The sequence below is a fragment of the Hemicordylus capensis genome, chromosome 3, assembly GCF_027244095.1.
Source record: "Hemicordylus capensis ecotype Gifberg chromosome 3, rHemCap1.1.pri, whole genome shotgun sequence".
Classification (NCBI taxonomy): Eukaryota; Metazoa; Chordata; class Lepidosauria; order Squamata; family Cordylidae; genus Hemicordylus; species Hemicordylus capensis.
In genome coordinates this window covers 220,711,656-220,730,054 of record NC_069659.1, presented here as the reverse complement: position 1 = coordinate 220,730,054, position 18,399 = coordinate 220,711,656, and the positions used below count along the sequence as shown (strand labels likewise).

Below are 18,399 nucleotides of genomic sequence, written 5' to 3'. Positions count from 1 at the left end.
TTGTATTCAATTTCTATACCACCATTCCAAAAATGGCTCAGGGCAGTTTACATAGATAGATAAATAAATAAATAAATAAGATGGTTCCCTGTCCACAAAGGGCTCACAAACTAAAAAGAAACATGAGATAGACATGTTTCAGCAACAGTCACTGGAGGTACTGTGCTGAGGTGGATAGGGCCAGTTACTCTCCCCCTGCTAAATAAAGAGAATCACCACATTAACAGGTGCCTCTTTGCCAAGTTAGCAGGGGATTAAAGGGGCTTATGAAGTTTACCAGCTTTCATTATGCAATGGATGTATGTTGATGCCTAAGAATTTTTCAAACTTAATAAAAGCTCTCAAATCTCAAAAGTAACTATGGCAAATATCATCATTTATTTAGTTGAGTTCTCTCCCAAAGGCTCAAGGTGGGTGAGAATATTTATAAAACAAAAACAAAACTCAATTACATGAAAGTTACCCTACAAACCTGCATAATTCTAGCAATTGAAAACTAACTAATCCAAAGGGGAAACTTTACAATCTCCTTCAGAAACTATACTGGTGCAGGGTCAAACAAAACATTTCCAGAGGATGAAAAGCAGCTCAGAGTGGGTGATTTTGTTAAGAACATTTATCCACTGTGTAAAAGATAAACACACACTTCTGATCTGAATTGCAGCTTCCTGAATCTGCAGCCGCAGCAACTCCAGGAAACACATCCAAGTCACTGAGTTGGGCTCTCTGGCTTTGACAGGCATCTAGGCAGGGGCGTTGCTCAATACGTAAAAGATCAGGGCCCTGCCTGGGCCCACAGAGCCTGGTTCAGATCCACAGTTCCTTCCCGGTTTGATAATTTAACTCCATCATGGTCCCTAAGTAATAATTAGGGTTTTTAAAAGTATGTTTATTAACCATTTTAATAAACCACTAGCTGACAGGGCGCAGAGTGTCTGTGCCCCTAGTTCTCCCTGACTCTTCCCCCCCCCTTCAGCCCCTTCTCCCCCTTCTAATTCTACCTTACTCTCCCTCCATTTCAGGGCTCAGCCACCGCGGCCGGGCCCACTGCCGCTGCCGCCTCACCGTCATGCATCTGGTGGACCGTCCTCCTCTTCCTTCGCCCGCCGCCCATCCTCTTCAGGCCAGCAGGGCTTTGCCCGCTGCCCAGTCCCCTCCCCAGGGGTGGCGACAGTTGCAAGTGCTCTCAGAGGGCGTGGCTGGAACTCTTGTGCGTGTCTCCCCCTCTGTCAGCCAATCACCTCCTCCGCCTCTGTCAGCCAATCGCCTCATTTCTGCCATGTCCCCACACATCCTGTCTTGGAGAAATAATTATATAGATGTTAACCCAAAATCACCTGATAATAATATTGTATGGATTCTTTTTGGTTTGGTTAATTAGACTGTATTGTTTGTTGTGATTCCTGGTCGTAGATAGAAAGAAAACCCCTCAATGGATTCATTCATTCAGCTAATATCCATTCCCTTGTGGAAGAAAAAAATATTTCCATTATACTCTGAAGCTCTTCACACAATCCATGTGAAGAGCTAGCAGGCTATCTGTGGGGAAATAGCAATAGCAATAGCAATAGCACTTACATTTATATACCGCTCTATAGCCGGAGCTCTCTAAGCGGTTTACAATGATTTTAGCATATTGCCCCCAACATTCTGGGTACTCATTTTACCGACCTCGGAAGGATGGAAGGCTGAGTCAACCTTGAGCCCCTGGTCAGGATTGAACTTGTAACCTTCTGGTTACAATGCGGCAGGTTTACCACTGCGCCACCAGGGGCTCACCAGGGGAAAGAGAGTTTATTGTTAAATGTGTATACCGCCTTTCATTAAAAGAATCCCAAGGTGATTCACACAGAAAAATTAAAACAAGATTGTAAAAATTACACAATTGAAATATTAAGCTAAAAAATAAAAACAGAGATCTAACTCAAAAGATTTAAAAATACATGCACAAAATAACCATGCTGTGAGAGGGTTTTACTTACCATCCCTGCAGATGATCAGAAGCGGTTCCCTGGGTTGACCACCCAGACAAGCGGCAGCTCTCCTGCGGGCTGCCCACGCCTCGCCTGGCCGCTCCAGGGTTCAGGTTCAGGGAAGCACCACCATGTGGTGCCTCACCACTTGGAGCACCAATAATGCACCGTGCGAGCGTGCAGCGCATTATTGGGAGCCCCCTCTCTCCCCTCCCCCCGAGTGTGCCAGCATGATAAAAACCCCAAAGGTAAGGGAGCGCTTACTCCCTTAACCTCATTTAAGAGAGTGCGTTGCCACCACGAAGCCACCAGGCTCTCCTTCAAACCTGCTGGTTCTCACAAGCGTGCAGAACTGGGCTGGACTCCCTTAGCCTGGTTTTGCATGCATGTGAGAATAGCCTCTCTATGTTTATCATATAGTGCATCTACTTGGAAGTAAGCTCTATTGTGCTCAGTGGGATTTATTCCAAGATGAGTATAGGGATCTATCTATCTATCTATCTATCTATCTATCTATCTATCTATCTATCTGTCAAATTTGTACACTGCCCCAAACTTTTGTATCTGGGTGGTTAACAATAGCATAAAACCAGTTAAAAACATATACAAAAACCATAAAAAAACAATGTAACAATTTAAAAAATAAACCCAAAAAATTTAGGAAGCTGAGAAAGCTTGGGCAAAAAGATGGGTTTTCAGGTGTTTTTTGAAAATTGCCAGAGATGGGGAGGATCGTATCTCAGCAGGGAGCACATTCCACAATCTTAGGGCAGCGACCGAGAAGGCCCGTCTCTGTGTAGTCGCCAAACGGGTTGGTGGTAACTGGAGACGGACCTCCTCAAGTGACCTCAATGGGAGGTGGGGCTTGTAGTGAAGAAGACGCTCTCTTAGATACCCAGGGCCTAAGCCATTTAGGGCTTTAGGGCTTATTACTAGCACTTTGTATTTTGTCCGGAAACTTATTGGCAGCCAGTGTAGCTCGATCAGTAAAGGAGTAACATGGTCTCTCCGAGATGACCCAGAGACCAACCTGGCTGCCGCGTTCTGAACCAACTGAAGTTTCCGGACTACTTACAAAGGCAGCCCCATGCAGAGTGCATTGCACCCCCAGGCCCCCAATGAAGACAGGACACGCTTAGTTGGAGTAAATAAGGGCCACTTTATTATTGTACGGAGGTAACAACACTTGCAACAGGGTCCCAATTAACCAGAGTGTGGGTACTCATCTCGCGTGGTGGCCCTTCCTAGTGAAGGGCACCCCACACCAGAGTGAAGGGCTGGGTCCTGATTTGGTCAGGCTCCAAGTCCTGACCTCCTCTCACCACGGGGCTCCACCCCGCCGAGGGGGAGATGGACCAACACCCCCCTAACCCGAGCCGTCAAAGCTCTGAGCCGGTGAGTCGCGCCCACCCCCCGAGTGGGGGCCATTCCCAACCTTACGGGCCGTCAAAGCCCTGAACGGCTGTTTCTTGACCCCCCACCCCCACCCAACTGGCCCTCCAGCCAAACACCGATCCCTGAATCTGCCTACCCAACACCCGCACTCTCCTGCCACAGAAGTGGGGCAAACCTCTGTTTAGCCCCGCTTCCCCCACCCCGCTAATACCTCTAGAAGACCGTGTTGCAAGTCCCAGAGGAACACCTCTTTCCCCTGGTCGGAGAGATGCACTCCGTCCCTTCTCCGAGATGACCCAGAGACCAACCTGGCTGCCACATTCTGAATCAGCTGAAGTTTCTTGACTACTTACAAAGGCAGCCCCATGTAGAGTGCATTGCAGAAGTCAAGTCTGGAGGTCACCAACAGATGTACCACTGTTTTGAGGTCATTGATCTCAAGAAACAGGCGCAGCTGGCGTATCAACCGGAGCTGATAGAAAGGACCCCTGGCCACCGCCTCAACCTGAGAAACCAGGGAGAGGTGTGAATCCAGAAGCACTCCCAGACTGCGAACCTGTTCATTTTGGGGAAGTGTGACCCCATCTAGAACAGGTAGATCGAAATCTTCTCTAGAGTTCTGACCCCACACAATAAGTACCTCTGTCTTATCTGGATTCAGCTTCAGTTTATTCTCCCTCATCCAGCTCATTACTGCTTCCAGTCAGGCATTTAGGGAGGATATGCCAGCTCCTGAAGAAGTTGACATGGAGAAATAGATCTGAGTGTCATCAGCGTACTGGTAACACCCAGCTCCAAATCCCCTGATGATCTCTCCCAGTGGTTTCATGTAGATGTTAAAAAGCACTGGAGAAAGTACGGAGCCTTGAGGGACACTATACTTAAGCTCAGATTTTAAAGAGCAACAGTCTCCAATCAACACCGTCTGGAATCTATCCAAGAGGTAGGAGGGGAACCACTGGAAAACAGTGCCTCCCACCCCACAACCCCCTCAGACGTTCCAGAAGGATACTATGGTCAATAGTATCGAAAGCCACCGAGAGATCCGAAAGGACCAACAGAGTCACACTTCCTCTGTCAATTCCCAGTTGGAAATCATCCATCAGCCCAACCAAGGCAGTCTCCACCACATAGCCCACCCGAAAACCAGTTTGAAATGGGTCTATATAGTCAGTTTCTTCCACGACTGCATGGAGCTGAGAGGCCACCACCCTCTCAATTACCTTGCCCAGCCATGGGATGTTCGAAACAGGCCTATAATTGCTCAACTCCGAGGGATCTAATGCAGGCTTCTTTAGAAGAGGTCTAATGATTACCTCCTTAAGACAAGGAGGCATCCTGCCCTCCCTCAGAGAAGCATTTATGATTTCCACCAGGCTGTCTAAAACAACCTCCCTGTTAGATCGAACAAGCCATGTTGGACAAGGGTCAAGAGAACAAGTGGTAGGCCTCACCGTTCCAAGCAGCTTGTCCACATCCTCAGGAGTCACAAGCTAAAACAGATCCAGTCAAATCACATAAGAGGAGTTGTTGGGCACCTCCAGCTCAGACATCAAATTAATTGTGGAGTCTCCATCTAGGTCGACCTGAATCCAAGAGATTTTATCTGCGAAAAACTCTTTAAACACATCACAGCGAATAACTGATGACTCCAAATTCTGGTTCAAGGGAGGGGGAGCAGATACTAGTCCCCTCACAACTCTGAACAACTCCGCTGAATGTGAACTCACAGAGGCAATATGGGTAGAAAAGAACCGCCTCTTTGCTGCACGTATTGCCTGTGTGTGTTTCTAAATCAACGAGTCACGAGATACATACAAAGAAAACCAAACAACCCAACGTGACTAGAACAGTAGAAAAAGGAGTACTCAAACCATCAACTTAACTCCCACAATTAATTTATCTGGTAGACATATCGGAGCCAAAGTGGCTTGCACACTGAACATAACAAAGTACATCAAAATGTAACAAGGAGTCTTCCCCCAGATATATAGTACAGCTTCACATATAGGAATAACCAGTTCTTATCCTGTAGAGCTGTTAGTCCACAGTAGAGATACAAATCCCGTGGAATCCAGTGGGGAGGATGTTCCTCTTCATAATATGATAATGTGGTAATACATCTCCTTCTCCATCCATTCCAAGTGGAGACAATATGCGTAATGTAATCATACGCTTTCAGGACCAAGTCCATGTGCAATACACCAAATAATATATCATATTACAGACTTTCCGGATATTAATCTGTTTCATAACTGTTTGTTATGTCGCAATCTGTCAGATTCAAGTCAAGTCTTTCTCCACTTGCACTCCAGTCGCCTACCTTGCCGCTTCAGTCCCCACAGATCTATACCAAGGGGCCAAATTTGAAGCGGGTCAGAGGGGACACTTGGGAGCAATTGTGTCTAATGCCCTGGTGAGCAAGTTGTTCCAATTCTCAACCAGGGCATCAACAGGATCACCGGCAAAGCCAACATTGAATCCCTCCAAGGCTTCTTGGAATGTTACTGGATCCAATAAGCTCTTTGAGCAGACCATTCTAATGGGCCCCTGAATAAATGAAATGAATAAGATTGAATTCAATGGGCAGAGATTGTGGTCTTCCAGCAATGCCACCACTAAAATAGAGCTCTGCATCTCCTTTTTCTTTTGCAATCAAAACCCCAACCAAATGAATAGAGAGACAGTGTGATATAGTGAGAACATAAGAACAGCCCTGCGGGATCAGGCCCAAGGCCCATCTAGTCCAGCATCCTGTTTCACACAGTGGCCCACCAGATGCCGCTGGAAGCCACAGGCAGGAGTTGAGGGCATGCTCTCCCTCCTGCTGTCACTCCTCTGCAACTGGTACTCAGAGGCATCCTGCCTTTGAGCCTGGAGGTGGCTTTCCGACTAGTAGCCATTGATAGACCTCTCCTCCTTGTAGCCGTTGATATACCTCGTTGATAGTTAGGGTGTTGGACTAGAATTGGAAAGAGCTGGGTTCAAAGCCTTCCTCACTCCTCCATGGCTCTCACTAGGTGACTTTAGGCCCGTCAGTCTCTCTCAGCTTAATCTATCTCACAGAACTGTTGCAAGGATTAAAGGAGCAAGAAGGAACCATATTTGTTGGCCTGAGCCTCTTGGAGGAAGGGAAGGATATGCCAAGGATATGTCATAAATAATACCCATATAGAGAGCATATGCATACCTATATTGAAATTCTATTCCCCATAAAAGTAAAAGATCATTTTTATTTATTATTTCATCAACTTGTAGAGTAAAAGGAGGAAGGAAGGAAGCTTAACAACAATAATTAAAACTATAATGCAACCTAGCAGGAGTCTGATTTGCCTAGAAATTATTCTCTTATCTTTAGCAGGGGGAAGAGCTTCTGCCTTTACACAAGTTCAGCACAGCAGCCCTCCAGTGGTTGTTGCTGGTGTCCACCTTATATCTCATTTTAGACTGGGAGCCCTTTTGGGACAGAGAACCATTTTATTTGCCTACTTTCCTTAAGGAAAGTAAGCTTATGAGATCACCCAGCATTCTGTGTGTATGTGTGTATGTGTGTCTCCCCACTGCCCATCAGCTTTGCAATGCCTTGACCAATATGAACCAGATTGGGTACAGATGTAGGGACACAGGGGCATCTTAATGATGTAGTTTGGTGTAGTTTCCCCAATTCAAGATGGAGGATGGGTTTGAGGCACAAGTGGGCTAACTTGTGGACCGTCTAACTGATTTGAATGAACTTTGGTGCAGTTGTAGTGAGTGACATAAAGGGATACCTCAATATCATAGTTTGTGATGCTGTGATACCACCTCAGTTCAAGACAGAAGATGTGTGGATGTTTGAGATGCAGGTGGGAACCAATTTGGATCAAATTTGCTACAGTTGTAGGGACACATAGGGACACCTCAAAGGCACAGTTTGTGATGTCATCCACCCTGAATCAAGATGATGGACATGTGAATGTTTGAGGCACAAATGGGCTAACTTGTGAACGGCTTGACCAATTTGGACCAAATTTAGTCCAGTGAAGGGAAAGTAGGCAGATTAGTTCTTACCAGAACTTCTTGTTTTATGTGTGCATGTGTGCGCACACTGTTTTGAGCACTTCTGTTGAGAAGCAGTATATACATATATGTAGTAGTAGTAGCATGAAAAGGGAGAAAGGGTTTTCTGTGACTTTGAATTTGCTCTGCTGCAGACTGTGTATGAGCTTTTATGAGGCCTTTGTCCATTTGACCTAGTATTATTTGATTTGACAGTTCTATTGTAAACATTTTGGGTTGCAGCCTGCCAAAAAAAAAAAGTGGGGGGACTTTAAAAATTATATAACATATTTACAACTTGAATTGCCACCACCTCATTGGTAGCATGGCAGGACTTCTGATGCACATCTCATGACAGGCTGCATTGCCACAGATGCAGATTGCCCACCCCACTACATCACAGCATTTGCCACACGGGAGAAGCCTTAGTCTCCTCGGCACACACCAGGCAGCAATACCACAGATCTTCACCACCCTATCCCAAATCACTTTTACCACAAGGGGGAAACTTGCATCTCTTAGGCACAACCCAGGCTTTAATACACAGATTCTCCCACCCCCATGATTCCACCCCTTTATTCATCATTAGTAACCTCCTCCTCCTCCAAACTGCAGCTTGGCATTTGCCCTTCCCCTCACATCGTTAGCCCTTTCCTTCTCCCCCTTCACTTTGGAACTCTCCCCGCCCCCTGCAATTCAGTCTGCCTCCTTCCTTTCAGCCTTTAAATCTTTATTGGAGACATTTCTTTTCTGCCAGGCGTTTGCCCTTTAATTTTCTCTTTCTTTCTTTTTAGGTCTTGGATGCTGTTCTTGCTTTGTACACCACCCTGAGTCTGTGGATTGGGCTGTATATTAAATCTTTTAATAAAATAAATAAATATGAGTTGGGTTTCATCCATAGTGGATAATTTTCATTTTGAGCTTGCCCATTAAGAAATCTCTTCCATCTTAGGGGAACCAACAGGAATGAAAAACAGTGCAGTAGGTAAAATGAAATGTGCCCTCAGCACAGGTCTCACATGATAGTGATGACTTTTGCAGCCATTTGAAGTAGACTAAGAATTTCTTCATCCTCAAATCTTCACAAATCTTGATTACATATTAAACAGTCCATAAATGCAGATACTACTGGGCATATCTATTCCTCTTAATACAGAGCAACAAAAGATTGAATCAAGTTTGACAATGACAAATATGTCATTCCCCCCTCCAAAATTCCAGGTTTTTCTTGTGGAAAAAATAATTTTTGTTTCCTCTGCATTCAACATTTCTGAAAAATGTCTACCTTTGATTAAGGCTAAAAACATATCTCAGAAAGTGCATTGCAACTAAATACCGCATAAAGAATATATAGCCCCTAGGAAATATAACAACACCTTTTGCTATAATGGATAATTCAAATTCAGAACGTGAACTTTCAAATATTTATGAAGTTCCAAATGTGTCAGGTTGGCACATTAGAGTGCATTAGCCTTGAGGGCATCTCTTGATTAATTTAGGCAGGTATCAGTCTAAGACGTCCACCTACCAAATATATAAATATTCTAAAAATAAATCCTGACAATCATCAAAAATTATCAGCCGTTGGAAGAAAATATCAAATATACCATTATCTGTCGACTAGCATAGACTGTCGTAGCCACCTAATGGAGCAGTGGGGAAATGACTTAATTATCAAGCCAGAAGTTGCTGGTTCGAATACCTGCATGTATGTTTTCCAAATGATGGGAAACACCTATCATGGGCAGCAGTGATATAGGAAGATGCTGAAAGACAACCACAGGGCTCTGTGGTCACCAGGAGTCAAACAGACTTAACGGCACACTTTACCTTACCACAGACTGTCAGCTATCAAATATCCAACAGCATCTCTATACAAAGATATAATCAAATATTCAATTAATATCCGTCAAATATTTGAAGATTCAAAGAATATCAGGTGAATGTTCAGAGGAGAATTTAGAGAAAAATTCATAAGAACATAAGAACAGCCCTGCTGGATCAGGCTCAAGGCCCATCTAGTCCAGCATCCTGTTTCGCACAGTGGCCCACCAGATGCCGCTGGAAGCCACAGGCAGGAGTTGAGGGCGTGCCCTCTCTCCTGCCATTACTCCCCTGCAACTGGTACTCAGAGGCACACCCTTGAGGCTGGAGGTGGCCCACAGCCCTCTGACTAGTAGCCATTGATAGACCTCTCCTCCATGAAGTCATCCAAACCCCTCTTAAAGCCATCCAGGTTGTTGGCCGTCACCACATCCTGTGGCAGAGAGTTCCACAAGTGGATCATTCATTTCAGCTTGATTCATAACATACTTTTTTCATTTTTATTAGTTATGTAATAGGCTTTCACCATTTTTGCTGCAAAGGTAGTTATACAGTCCACATGAAAACCCTACCTACCTGACACTTTAAAAGCAATGGCTTATTTTTTACTAAAATGTATATTGAACTTAATTGCTGGTTGCCACTTCTCTGCCAGAAAAAGAAAGTATGCCTTTCTAACGGCTCGAAATTTGTCCTTGGACATAAAATGTTAGTGAAATATAATCACAGTGCCATGCGAATTTCATAGGTACGTAACAGAGGACAAAAATGTGGGTGCCATTTGCATTCTTTATGTCTGCATTTAGGTGTGAAACCTCACACTGCCACACAGCCCTATAATAACATTGTGCATGTCACAAGCTGAGAGAGAGAGAAAGGTATTTGTTGCCTACTTATGACTAATATCTATAACTATCAGGCAATGAATATTATTCTTCCAATGTGTACATTATGCATTTGGTAATCTCTGTTTGTAGGACAAGGAAGCATGGGGTTTATAAAATGCCATCTGTTGGTCTCTTTTCAGCGTATGAGATTTTTGATAGCTGGAGCTCTCAAATGACAATGTTACAACATGCAGCGCAGAAGCTTTCATTGGTTCTGAATGCTGGAATTATTAAACATCAGGGGACCTGGTGGATATTATTGCACAGGAAATAATCTGAACAAACCTATGTAAAAGCAGATTATATCCATATGTAACTGATTTCTATCAGACATTCAAATATGCAAACCAAAGATAAGATACAGGCAATCAACTATAGTGGTTAAGAGTGTGTGTTATGAGCTAGGATGTCCCTGGTTCAAATCTTGCCTCATCCATGAACTCACTAGAAGCCCATAGGCAAGATCCACTCTATGGGATAACAATAGTGGGCTATCTTGCAAGGACTACTGAGATAATACATGTAGAACACTCGAAACAGAACCTCACTTATATCATCAGTCACCAGAGACCAGAATACTCTACAGAACAATTGAAACAATGCCCTGTTCCAGGTTGAGCCAAGCTCTCCACAAGTACACCAGACCACTGACCTCTCCAAGGACTAGATAATAAAGCATAAGACAATGATGCTCTAGTAAAGTCTAGCAACAGACTACTGGTTCTTATTGTTGCTGCCTAGTGGTGGGGTGAACTGGCCCCACCCCCTTTTATTGGCAAGGCTTTGTTCCTTAAAGGGGCCTTGCTGGCTCTGGAAATCCTGGAGGGCTTCTGCTACAATTGGCAGGTCCTCTGGGAACTCCTCTGAGTCACAAGCAGGCCTGTGTCCTTGGGCTGAGGTGGAGCTGGTTTGGGTTTGGGGTCCTGGTTTGGGTTTCCGTGGTTCTCCTGGTGGGGAGCGCGGGTGGGGTCCCAGTGACAAGGGGACACCTTGGTTCTGGATGAAAGATCATTTCCAGCATGTCTCATCCCCTGAATTCTTCATGTTGTCCAATTGGGGGTGGGGGTGGATCCTGGATCTGGGGGTCATGATACAGGAGGACTACTTCTGTGGACTGGTATCTTTAACATCAGCCAGCCCCTGGACCTATCTGCAGCTAGATCCCCAAAACACGTCCGCTTAAAAAATAATTGTACATTTTAAATTTTATTTTTATTGTAAGCTGCTTTGGGAACCTGTCCTGGCTGAAAAGCAGGGTATAAATAAAATAAATTTTTAAAATACATGGTACAAATGTTCAACATTATTTATTATTTTATTATTTATTCACAGACACAACATTTTTTTTAAAAATCTCTTTTAAAGGTGTCTTATTGATGACTACCAGCGGTTGGCATCCAGACTGGTGTTATACGTGTTGAATAATGCTTCATGCATGCAACCGTGGAGAGGTAATTTTTGCTGTTATATGGCATGTGAAATATCAGTCTGGATGTGAGTCAGTATTACTAGATTAATACTGATAGCAAGCAGGGCCCAGTGAATGGTCTGGGAGCATCTGCATAGCATTCCTGACCTGAAGCTAGACAGTAGTGGAGCTTATCAGTCATAGGAACATAGGAAGCTGCCATATACTGAGTCAGACCATTGGTCTATCTAGCTCAGTATTGTCTACACAGACTGGCAGTGGCTTCTCCAAGGTTGCAGGCAGGAATCTCTCTCAGCCCTATCTTGGAGATGCCAGGGAGGAAACTTGAAACCTAGATGCTCTTCCCAGAGTGGTTCCATCCCCTAAGGGGAATATCTTCAGTGCTCACACTTCTAGTCTCCCTTTCAAATACAATCAGGGTTGATCCTACTTAGCTAAGGGGACAAGTCATGTTTGCTACCACAAGACCAGCTCTCTTTCAGACGGGAGACTACTATGAACCAAAGCAGAAGGAGGAAGGGCAGGATCACTTTAAAACAGAAAACAAAATGGTGAACCTCAAAGATCCTGAAAACATTGATTTATCTATTTATTTTTGTAAACCATTCTTAGCCCACCTAACCTGTTTCAAGCAGATTAGCTCTTCCTCAGACACAATACTGTCTTCTGGTTTTCTGTGTCTTAACAGACCTATGTAACAGCAGGGGGTGGGGGGGGGGGGGACACAAACATTTTAAAACCCCAATTTTTAAAAAAGCAAGGTTTCAAACCACAGAAGAACAAATTTCAGTTTCTATACGTTTAGACATAAAAGAGCTTTGCATTTTTAAAGCAGATATCTGCCTAAATCAATGAGTTCACTGACATTTTGGTTCAGATCCATATAACAGTCTCTAGGGGCTCATTGCAAATATGTATAACTTCCTAGAAACTACAAATGCAGCCATTTTATTTCAACTCACAGGTTTGCATTCATGAGGAAAAGCATTTTTAGACGTAAAGGGCATAAATCTAAAAATGCTGTTCCTCTCTAATGCAAACTTAAAGTTGGGGCAGCCAAATTTTATATTCTTTAGGACTGATCTATGCTCCAAACAATGATCCTGAGCCATACACTGTACACATAATTCACACCTTGCACAAATATAAACATTTACAAATTGCATACAGAAGCTAAAAGCAATGTACAGTTAGTCTGGAATGTCTCTTTTTTAGCCTACTTTCCAGTAGACTTATGAGTCATCCGGCATTCCGTGTGTGTGTATCCATCCATGTATGTGTGTTCCCTCCATCAACCTCTCAAAGCCTTGACCAATATGAACCAAATTGGGAACAATTATAGGGATACCTCAATGGCAAAGTTTGTGATGTCATCCACCCTGATGAAAGATGGCGAACACATAAATATTTGAGGCACAAGAGGGCTAATTTGTGAACTGCCTAACCAATCTGAACCAAATTTGCTACACTTGTAGGGACACATAAGGATGTCTCAATGGCATAGTTTGTGATGCTATCAACCCCAATCCAAGATGGTGGATGCATCAATGTTCGAGATACAAGTGGGCTAACTTGTGAAGCGCCTAACCTATTTGAACCTAATTTCCTACAGCTGTAGGGACATATGGGGACACCTCCATGGTGTAGTATATATCGATGTCATCCACTCCAATCCAAGATGGCAGATGTGTGAACATTGGAGGTCCAAGAGGGCGAACTTGTGGACCACCTAACTGATTTGAACCAAATTTGGTACAGTTGTAGTGAGTCACACACAGGGACGCCTCAGTGGTGTAGTTTGTGATGATGTCATCTACCCTCATTCAAGATGGTAGACATGTGAACATTTGAGGCATAATTGGGCTAACTTGTGAACCTCCTAACCAATTTGAACCAAATTTGCTACAGGTATAGGGATACATAGGGACGGCTCAAGGGTGTAGTTTGTAATGTCAACCACCATGATTCAAGATGGCAGACATGTGAATGTTTGAGGCATAAGTGGGAACCAATTTGACCAACCTCAATGGCCAAGATCCTCATTTCAGCTTTGGTCCCATAAGTCACACTTACAGTAACTACGGATCAGCTTTCCCCCCATCACTTTCTTAGTAAATACCCAATGAGCCAGGAAAGACATTGCCTGTCCAGTACCTTAAAAATCAACCCATTTTCTGGATTATAGCAATGTAATAAGATTTAGAGCTGGTATACTGTAATGGCTAAAAGCATGAGCTACACAGTGAGGCATTTCTGGTTCCAGCCTCCCTTCAGCCATGTACTCGCTATGTGATCATCAACAAATTACTATTGCTTCAGCAGTCCCCCCACCTGCTGTGTGAGAATAACACCACTGACCTACCTTGCAGGGCCCTTGTGAGGATGACTAAGTTAATGTGAAGCACTTTGGACATTTGAAATCTGCAATATGTATGCTAAGTATTTATCATTATCTTCCCTCTACTGTGAAAACTAACTGCAGTAAGACAATTTTCTACTATATTGGAAAGGATGCAGCCATGATTCTGCTTAACCTTATTAATTTTATTTGTTTACTCTCATATCCCTTGTCAAATTAAAGCACACGAGCTAATGCTGAATGCTTCAGTAGCACAGTTGGCCTGTTTGCTTGGTTTTCAATTAAGCTGAATGTGCTATTATTACACAATATTTTACAGATCTATGTTTTGTTTCATTTATCTTTGGCTGCGGAGAATCATCATCAAGAGACTCTACCCAAACAATTAAAAAGAGGTGGAGGCTTCTTAAATTATTTGCTGAGCTTCATTTAGAATATGTTACAGGGATTTTAAGGAACCAACTGCCAGCTACAGAACTGGGACAAAAATGGAGTTAGGGTGGTCACATTTTTAACAGACTTGCTGCCACTCCTTTGACAGCTGCATGACAAGCAGAAAAGCAACTGGTGAATTATTTCCAATTTAGAAAAATACCAGCTGCTGTTGCATTTCTAATGGCCATGCAGCTGTTAAAGACACAGGACTCTGCCCATAAAGGAGGTGGTAACCCCAAATGAAGGGCAGTGATGCAGAATTATTTTTAAGAGAGATGAAGGTGAAGCTTTGTTGCTTATGATATCTCTGTCAGTGTTGCTGTCTTTTGGCTCAATATCTTGCCAATTAGGATTTGCAGGAGAGTTTTTTAATACCATTTTCCAACAGGTTTTTGAATCACCTTAATTCTCAGAAATCTCTATCATCTGTCTCCAGCCAGAGCTACAGGTGAGAACAAAATTAAGGGCAGCAAGAAGCCATGTCATTAATTCCTGCAGAATGAGTATCAAAAAGGACTTCATACTCAAGTCCTTTTGTAGAAATAGAAAAAACTAGCATTTAAAAAACATTAGGCATGAAAGAGAATGTAGGATTTTAATGGTCTGATTCAGTATGAGGAATGGAGTAGGAACTGAAAGCCATATGGATAATAAGTATACCCCAAAACCCAGCCTTGGAGGATTAACAGAAAAGATGGTTTAGTTTCTTTGGATGCTCAGTTTTCTAGTGGTGTTCTCATCCTGTTGTTCACAGGTTGAGGCAACACCCTTTTAAGGTGAATTAGCCTGAGTCACATCTGTACCTAAGTTGCATTGCTTTCAGTACAGCTTTGTAATGTGATGAAGCAACAGTATAAGGCTCTGCAGGGAGAGCACCATTTATGAAGGAGCAGTTTGGATCTTAATAGGTACATGGTTTTACAAAGAAGCCTTATTATATGAAAGAACACATTTTGCATTGCCCAAATGGCACAATGTTTTCTATCACTCTGGAACCCAATAAGAACTGTAATTTCTCTGTCACTATAAAACAGCCTCCTTTTCTCTAAGAACAATTCTGCTTTGACAATTTTATGAGGCTGTTACTTCAGGTTTGCCATTTATTAAGATCCCATTTACTGTTGGGGAGGTATTAAAACAATGCAAGCCTTCACTTGCATTGGAGCTCTCAGATCCAAGTAAGGAGGACTATGGGCAGCTGTGCCAGGAACCTAATGTGAAGGGTGTGTTTTCCAACTAGGGGGTATTTTGGGTTCACAGCTGAGGGGCAGCCAGGGGCAGAAGGTCAGATTCCAGGTATTTATACCAGGCCTGGCCAATCCAAAGACCTCCTATTTCTTGCCAGTCACAAGGAGGACCAATGCTGCATATCTCGATTCCCTTACAAGTCTGAGGAAGTCACGATTTTTATTTATTTACGATATTTTTATACTGCCACAAACTTGCATCTCTGGGCACTAGGATCTGAGAACACCGAAGACCTGGGTTAGATAGGGCCCAGCCAACCTTAGATTAGGATTGCCCTTCCTCCAAGACTGGCCTAGACTGGAATCTCCAGGAAAAGGCATCAATTTCCAGAAGACCATTGAAAGCCATTCTGGAAATATTAATGGCTTGATATTGCAAACATTCATGGGGGCAAAAATAAGGAATATATCTCTAGGATCAGCTTCAGTCAGAGTTGTCAACCCAGCCTTATTCAAGCTTTGAACACACACACACTGGATTTCTTGTATGCATAAGGTTCCTTGGTTAAGGCTGTTTATGTGGAAGAACTCTTTTCAAGCATTAAGATCCAAGTGCAACTGTTGTATAGATTTCATAATCTGGATAAAACTGGTTTGATACCCAACTACCTCTGGAGGTTCTGCATTCCCTAGGAAATTCATATATAATGTTGTATGCTATTTAGCATTTAACATGTTTATGCTTTTAAAATTCAACACAGATATACATTATTTAACAGTATAAGGAAGAAAATTAATGTAGAATGTACCCATGTGTGGACATGCTAGGAGCGTATGAAAACTATGACAGTGTGAAGAGAATAATAATTTGAATTTGAGAAATTTCCATATCAGAATGTTACTGGAAATATATACTTATATTCTACAAATTTCACACCAGGTTTCCCATTGCATTCCCCTTTCAGAATCAGAAAGACTCATACATTGCACAAAAAAGTAAGAAAAGTCCTATAACTATAAATCAGATATTTTTCTATAATGATCTTCCTTAAAGGAGCTCACAGTAGTGTCTCTAGGATTCCCAAATGGTGTCCCAATCTAAAAAGTGGAGAGGCTGAGAGCTGCTTACTTTTAGGCATGGAACATAATCAGGCATTCTCAGAATAGGCTTAACTTGCATTGGTTGCACAACTTCTTGTTCATAAAACCAATTCCTTTTAGTAATTTTAAGGATGCTATTGCATTCTGGCAATATCCAACTGGATTCTCTGAATCCAGTATAATGGATTCATTTCAGATACCTGTCATCTGAATTACTGAGATGTTTGACCCATTTGGTCCAGAGAGAATCTGGATAAGTCTAGGCCTCTCCAGAAGCCTGTTATGTCCTGATTTATTTATTGAATTTATATACCGCCTAATATAGAAATCTCTAGGCGGTGTACAGAATTAAAACATAATATAAAATATAAAACATTAAAATTCATTAAAATATAAAAATCATAATAGATTAAAATGTAAACATTTGGTTTCAGTTAAAGACCTGGGAAAATAGGAATATCTTCAGAGCCCTCCTAAAAACAACAGAGAAGGAGATGCTCTTATTTCAGCAGAGAGCGCATTCCAAAGCCCTGGGGCAGCCACCGTGAAGGCCCAGTCCTGAGTTGCCACCAAATGAGTTAATAGGCGACAGGGTTCACGGCAGAGAAGAGGCTTTCTTAAGTACCTTGGATCTAAGCTGTTAAGGGCTTTATAGGTAATAACTAGTACTTTGTATTTCGTTCAGAAACATATCGGCAGGCTGTGCAGTTCTTTTAGAATCAGTGTTATAAGGTCCCTTCGGGTAAACCCAGAGACTGGTCTGGCTGCTGCATTCTGTACCAATTGTAGTTTCTGAATTACGTACAAAGGCAGCCCCACATAGCGTGCATTAAGGTAGTCAAGCCGAGGGGTTACCAGCATATGTACCACAGTTTTAAGATCATTTGCCTCCAGAAATGGATGTATCTGGCGTATCAGTTGAAGCTGATAAAAAGTACTCCTGGCCACAGCCTCAACCTGAGAAACCAGGGAGAGTTTGGGATCCAGGAACACTCCCAGTCTACAAACCTGATCTTTTAGAGGGAGTGTAACTCCATCCAGAAGAGGCAGATCTAAACCATCTCTAGGTTTAGAGACTTGTGTTTTGGGTGGTATACAAATATGTTAACTAACTAACTAAATAATTTCTTGGAGCCCAACCCCCTACAGACAGTACCTCCATCTTGTTTGGATTCAACTTCAGCCTGTCATCCCTCATCCAGCCCAATACTGCCTCCAGGCAGGCACTTAGGGGGGGTCATGCCATTTCCTGATGAAGTTGGTATGGAGAAATAGATCTGTGTGTCATCAGCATATTGATAGCATCCCAGACCAAACTTCCTGGCAATCTCTCCCAGCGGTTTCATGTAGATGTTAAAAAGCATTGGAGACAGTATGGTGCCTTGTGGAACCCCACACTTTAGCTCTCACTTTGCTCTCACTTTTCAGAGCAACAGTGTCCAAGTGACACCATCTGGAATCTGACAGACAGGTAGGAACGGAACCACTGTAAAACAGTGCCACCCAGTCCTACCTCCTTCAAGCTACCCAGCAGGATACCATGGTCAATGATATCAAAAGTCACCAAGAGATCCAAAAGGATCAGCAGAGTCACACTCACTCTGTCGATCACCATATGGAGATCATTGATAGGGCCAACCAAAGCAGTCTCAACCCCCATAGGCCACCAAAAGCCAGTCTGGAAAGGATCTAAATAACCTGTGCCATCCAAGTTCAAATTCTAGGCAGAGGGGGCATGAACTAGCCCCCTCACAACCCTAGACAATGCAGC

The 18,399-nt window shown here is 43.1% G+C and overlaps 1 long non-coding RNA gene across 1 annotated transcript; it reads right to left on the bottom strand.

Annotated features, from left to right (window-relative positions):
* Positions 1-355: 355 nt before the first annotated feature.
* LOC128351342 (uncharacterized) lies at positions 356-1,272 on the bottom strand. The gene is made up of 2 exons (XR_008319720.1): positions 1,066-1,272; positions 356-857 (listed from the first exon to the last, which is right to left on the bottom strand). It is a non-coding gene; the product is annotated as an uncharacterized LOC128351342 (long non-coding RNA).
* Positions 1,273-18,399: the final 17,127 nt, after the last annotated feature.